This window comes from Crocuta crocuta, unplaced genomic scaffold, assembly GCF_008692635.1.
Source record: "Crocuta crocuta isolate KB4526 unplaced genomic scaffold, BGI_CrCroc_1.0 scaffold475, whole genome shotgun sequence".
NCBI lineage: Eukaryota > Metazoa > Chordata > Mammalia > Carnivora > Hyaenidae > Crocuta > Crocuta crocuta.
Window position 1 is genome coordinate 1,580,310 of NW_027529518.1, and position 6,280 is coordinate 1,586,589.

Consider the following 6,280-nt stretch of genomic DNA (forward strand, 5'->3'; position numbering starts at 1 on the left):
CCCAGGCTGGGTTTAACTTATTTATCACTCAACAAAAAAGGAGCGAATCAATATTTATATTGTTCCTTTTTTTTTTCTTTTCAAAAAGAATTAAAATCTTCTTGGAGGCTGGGTTGGCTTAGAAAACAAGCAGTTTGCTTGATTTGAATATCTCATGTGTTAAAGTGTTCATTCAGGTGAATTTTCATAATTCGGATGTGCTTTCATCTTCTGTCACAAAGTAATTGTGGTGATCATAAATGAAGATGACAGTACCCTTTCAGCTGAAAAATGTTAGCACTTGCTCTATTTTACTGTGGTTCAGCCGTGTAACAGCATTTATGACTTTGGGTAACTTTTGATGGATTTTACTGTTTTTTTCTGAAGGTATGCTACAATACCGTACCTGCAGTTGTCTTCACTGCCAGTAGCCAGACCGACAAGATACTATATTGCTGTTTTGGAAGAGTAACATCATCTCAGTTGTTACTTGTATACGTTATTGTTTACATTGAAACAGTTTCTCCTCGTTTGGCTGTTATGTATCTCCTTTGGGCTCTTTATTGAGATTGCATCTGTAAAAGTACCTTCAGTAGCTTCACTATCAAGTGTTTCATTATTTAATTTAAAAAAATTGTTTATTTTTGAGAGAGCATGCGCGTGCACACACATACGTGCACAGGAGAGGGGCAGAGAAAGGGAGACAGAGGCTCTATGCTGATAGCAGCGAGCCCGATGCAGGGCTCAAACTCACTAGCTGTGAGGTCGTGACCCAAGCCAAAAGTCAGACGCTTAACGGACTGAGCTACCCAGGCACCCCTCAAATGTTTCATTTTATTTTTTTATGTTTTTATTTATTTCTGAGAAAGAGAGAGAGACAGCATGAGCAGGGGAGGCTCAGAGAGAGAGGGAGATACAGAATCTGAAACAGGCTCCAGGCTCTGAGCTAGCTGTGAACACAGAGCCCGACGCGGGGCTCAAACCCACGAACCATGAGATCATGAACTGAGCTGAAGTCGGACACTCAACTGACTGAGCCACCCATGGGCCCCTCAGATGTTTCATTATTTCAAATATGGGTTTGGCAGAACATATATGTATGTTCTTAGGCACCATATAATCTCATATTTCATGAAGAATCTGATGAGCAAAGGTAGGAACTATCATCTTGATGATCAGGAAGAATCCATTTTTTAAAAGTTGTCAGTCTTGTAGTATTAGGGAAAAAAGCAATATGAAGGAATTCAAGGGTTTGAGACTTGCTTTAGGATAAATAACCTGAAACCCTAGAATCATTATTGGCACAGGTGGGAATTCAGAGGTCAGTTTTTGTGGTAGTGAAGCCTTAACTGTGAAAGCATTTATATTCCCCCAGCCCCCAAACTGTTGTAGTAATAAAATGCTTTGTGGTTTTTTTTATCATGATTTTTATTTGCTGGTTTTAGATTTCTTCATGTTTTTATGGCCTGCTGATTTTTGAGAACCAGAGCAGTATGTTTTTATTTCCTAGTCCTTAAAAATGAATGCAGATGCACAGAAAGAATATTATTTACTTTAAAGTGGTNAAATGCTTCTACATCCTGACCTGTTAGCATTTTGGTCACTTGACATGGCTGCTCTAGTCAGAACGGGAGCAGTTTTGGTCTCTAACATTACTTGTTATTAACAAATGCAGTGCCACGTTTTACACCAAGCAGCGGTGTACATCTGGCAGTATTGCTAAATCCAATGGAGATTTCATTTATTTGGACTTGTTTGTGAAGAGAGCATCGGAGCCTTGTACAAGTTCACTAATATAAATCATTTTGATTAATTTTTAATGGAATAGTATAGGCAGTTAATTTTTTCCCCGAGCGTAGCAAGTTACAAAGAACTACATTTGTCCCTTGATCTAGGGAACGGAAGAACATTGGAGGTTAAGACCAAAAGCTATAGTAACAGACTTGGATTTGAATCGTAGCTCTGTCGCTGGCTAACTGGGTAACCCTGGGCAAGTTCTTTACTTCTCTACAGCATGGTTTCCTCACCTGCTGGAAGGAGACAGTGGCAGTACTTGTCTCTCAGGGATACTGTGAGAATCAAAAGAGAGACTGTGTGGGACCTAGCATGGTGCCTGGCACGGGGCTAGGACATGGTAAGTGGTAGCCACCATAGTTAGTGTTTACAAAGAATAAAATCCTGCTCATGTCGTTGTAGGCTAATGAAAAGCATGCCGGGCTGGGAAGTCATGAGGCTTGTTTTTTTAATAACTCTGTCACTGACACATTATGTAACTTTAGACAGGTCATTAACTTATTCGTCTTTTTGCCAGTGGTGAGCAGATAATGCTGCATCACTGCTTACTAAACAGTGATGCTACGTGACTAAAAGTTCTATAAGCGATAGAAAGAGTTACCTTAGGAAAGGTGCTTCAAAAGCTGTTTTGAGGCCATGGGCATCTTCTAGTAAGGAACAGGGGCAAAATGAAAGAATTTGGGCCTAGGTGCGTAGTTTTGCTCCCTTTCTTCCTCCCAAATGTCAGAATTTAAATAAGTTACATGGGGGGTGGGACTAGAGTATCATTCACACGTGTGACTCTGATCTGTGCGGGGAAGGTAGGTGCGCGAATACCCACTGAAAATAAACAGGAGGGCTGCTCCCTGGGCACTTCCAAGTGAGGCCCCAGCCCGTACCGGGTGTCCGCTTACCACGTGCTCACTCGCCCCAAAGGGAGGTTTAGAGAGAAGAGGCTGGGACTTGGGATGGAAGTGTGTAGGTGACCAGATGGGGTCACAGTCTGAGAGAATGGGAGGTCACAGAGCAGGAGGTACAGGAATGTGGCTTCTGTGTTCTTGCTGCCACAGGCAGTTTTCCAGGGTTTTCATGTCAGTCACAAAGATGAGGGAAGAAGGCTATTCGGTATAAACAAATTCATCTCTTTTGCATGACCTTTGGGCACCCAGATGGACCAGGAAGGTTTTGCTAGAGTACTAAGGATTTTATAATTTGCGCCTCTGTTTTTGCGGTTAAGACAGATACATATTTTTCCAGAATGGTTTTCCAGTTCATGTTGAAGCCATATGAAGACACCACATCTGTACCATCTACTCTTAGCCTCCAGCCATCTAGCCAAGAAATGCACATTTCCAAGTAAAATTATGAATCATCACCACTGTTTTCATTGTCTTTAAGGAGATACTTGAGAGGAGCGTATTTGAAGAACATACTCTTTCCAGATGAAGCTAGGTGGTGAAATCCTTAAGAGTATCTACAGTGGATAGTTAGTTACTGTTGTAATTGGTAACAGTGTCAGATAGATCACTTTAAGAATAGGAGTTNCATGAGCAGGGGAGGGTCAGAGAGAGAGGGAGTCACAGACTGAAACAGACTCCAGGCTCTGAGCTGGCAGTCAGCACAGAGCCCGACGCGGGGCTTGAACCCACGAACTGCGAGATCATGACCTAAGTGAAAGTCGGACGCTTAACCGACTAAGCCACCCAGGCGCCCCGACTCCGCTATTTTTTAAAAAGTTTTATTTATCATTTAGGGAGAGAGCACAAGTTGGGGAGGGACAGAGAGAAGGGGACGGAGGATCCAAATCAGGCTCCATGCTGACAGCAGCGAGCTTGATGTGGGGCTTGAACACATGAAGTATGAGATCGTGACCTGAGCCGGACGTCCGCTCAACTGACTGAGCCACTCAGGTGCCCCTCATCTCTGCTGTTAAATATATCAAGAAGTTGTGATTCTACCCAAGCACCTTGAATCACGACCATCATTATATTACACTCTTCAGAATTGAGAAATCCATCTTTCTTTGTAATTTAATTATCTCACTTAATTTAAAGCCATTTATTCTAGGTCTCTCTCCTTCCATTAAAGGAAGTATTTTCTTTACTAAAAATGGACAGTCTTTCATATACTTGATGACTATCCTCAGGCCACTCCTACACTTTCCCCCTTTAAAACTAAATTTTACTCTCACGTCTAAAGAAATCTTTTCCTGCGTTTTCCACTTTTTCCAGCGGTAGAAATAGGTAACATCATTGAACACTTACCACGTGGGCAAAGTACTTTAAATACATGATTCTTTTTAATCCTGACAGTCATAATGTGAGATAGGACATGTTAAATCTCACTTTATGGGTAAGCAAACTGAGGCTCAGTGGAGTACCCTGACTAAGGACCTATAGCTAGTAAGTGGCAGAGCTGCTGTTTGACTTTAGGGCCAGTAACTCCAGACCCAGTACTCTTTATCACCTTAGGTTATACTAGACTGCTACCCAACCACAAACCATATTTTAAGAAATGTAATTATTAGAGCTTCGGAGTTTTCTAATATGGAAATACTACTGAATTTATGACATAATCGAACTCCTGTTACTATATTCTCTTAATAGCATTGTTTTTAGGACAAACATCTTATATACATACTAGGTAAGAACATTCCGGTTCTCTGTTAGTCTCAAGATATCTTTCGTGGCCTCTGAAAATGAAAAGACCAAGTTTAGATGGTCTTTACTTTGTTATTTCCTCAGTACCAATGGAGTGTTTGGCACCCTAGAGAAATGGGGTATCTGATTTTGAGTTTATGCTCTAGATATCGGGCATGCTGTGGATCTGCATATATGACAGTTTATAGATGCCCCTTTTTATTCTGAGTAGGAGGAGCCTTGCCTATTTAGGTAAGTGAGACTGCTTCCTAGAGACGGTAAGGTTTAAAAAAGGGGGGAAATCAGTCCAGGAAATAGGTTAACTACCGGAACAGGTCATTGAGACGGGCAGTAATGATTCAGTTGAGTAAGGGGGGATAGTTGCAGGGCGTTTACACTTTAGACAGGAATTTCAGCTCGGATAGTAGGGGATGGGGACGGACAAAGCAGGTTTTTCAGGAGAAAGGGGATATATAGTAGTCACTATGGAGATTGAGATCTAATAATGGCAGCATTTTTTGTCTGCTATACATAGATGTCCTGCAAGGGCATCTTAAAATGCATCCTGTCTAAACCATTATTCATCATCTCCCTGCTCTGAACCTTGATTCTCTTTCTAAATCCTTTACCTTCAGCTCTTCCTTCTTCCACATCTGTCACATTGACTCTCCTTCTGGGATGTCTCTGTTTTCTTTTATTTCTTAATGCCCCCTGCATCCAGTCTTCCTCTTCCCATCCTTCCAACATACTGCTGGTAATTACTTAATCTCTGCTTCCCTGACTCCGATCCTTTACTGATGTCTTACTGTATACAAAATACTACCCAGAGGCCTCAGCCTGCCCCACAGAAGTCATGATCCACCTTTTCCATTCTTGATCTCATCTCTCTCCTCTCAGTTTCCCATACATCCTGTTTGTCCCCGATGTTGTGCGTGCACTGACATTATTCATCCTTGGCTGCCTCCCAGTTCTGTTTTTGAGTTCAGCTCAACCTTACTTCTGCCACTGAGTTTAACATGCTATGCACTATACTTGTTACATCTGTGCAAGCTTCTTCCCTACTATATTGTGGACTCTGGGAGGGCAGAGACTCTTCTCTTTGCCTAGCATAGAATTCAGTGGAGATAATGCATGTAAGACACTTAGCAAGGTACTTGATGTCTCATTTGTGCTCAATAGCATTTTAATAAATAAGTGGGCACTCATTCATTGTTGAATTTGAAAGAGAGAAGAGCTTCAATTGGATAATAGTGTGAAACCTTAATAATAGGCTAAGTGTAGATTGGCTAGGGGGGTAATTGTGTAGCATAAAATTCTGCTTTTTTTGGTTAATCGAGTTTTAGTGTTGTTTGCAGCTCTAGCAGTTTGAAAGGAAAGGAGAGAAATATAAAGGGAAAAATCAGGTTGGTTACTTGTTCAGGATGGTGGAGAGCTATGTACGTATCACACAGGAGGGTTTTCATGTTTCTTCAACACTCCCTGGCCCGGTATGGTGTTATAATTGTTGTTTCCTTAGGCATTGTCTTTGTCAAGTCCTCCTTCTGGAGTCTAGAATTCATCTATCTGTCTATTTATCAGTTACTTAATTTCGTACCTACTTTGTACCAGGCACGATGCTTAGACACTTTGGGTGCAACCATGAATGCATCTAGTTTAGCCTTAGGAGTATGTAAAGAATGTCCCAGGAGAGCTGGGATAGAGGACCATCATGAATTCTATTTGAGAAGTCAGAAGGCTTCACAGAGAGTGACATTTGAAATGTGTTCCACTGGGAGAGTGATGCTTGTAGAAGTCAAAGGGGGAAGAGTTTCAAGGAGGAGGAAGTGGTCAAAAGTATTAGGTAAGTATTAAATGGCAGTGCTATTTAAAGTAGAGTCAGTGGCTCAATC

The 6,280-nt window shown here is 41.5% G+C and overlaps 1 protein-coding gene across 5 annotated transcripts in view; it reads left to right on the forward strand.

The window, feature by feature from the left end:
- PHF6 (PHD finger protein 6) overlaps positions 1–6,280 on the forward strand; it is a 42,301-nt gene that overhangs the window by 695 nt on the left and 35,326 nt on the right. The gene's annotated exons all lie outside the window — the stretch shown is intronic.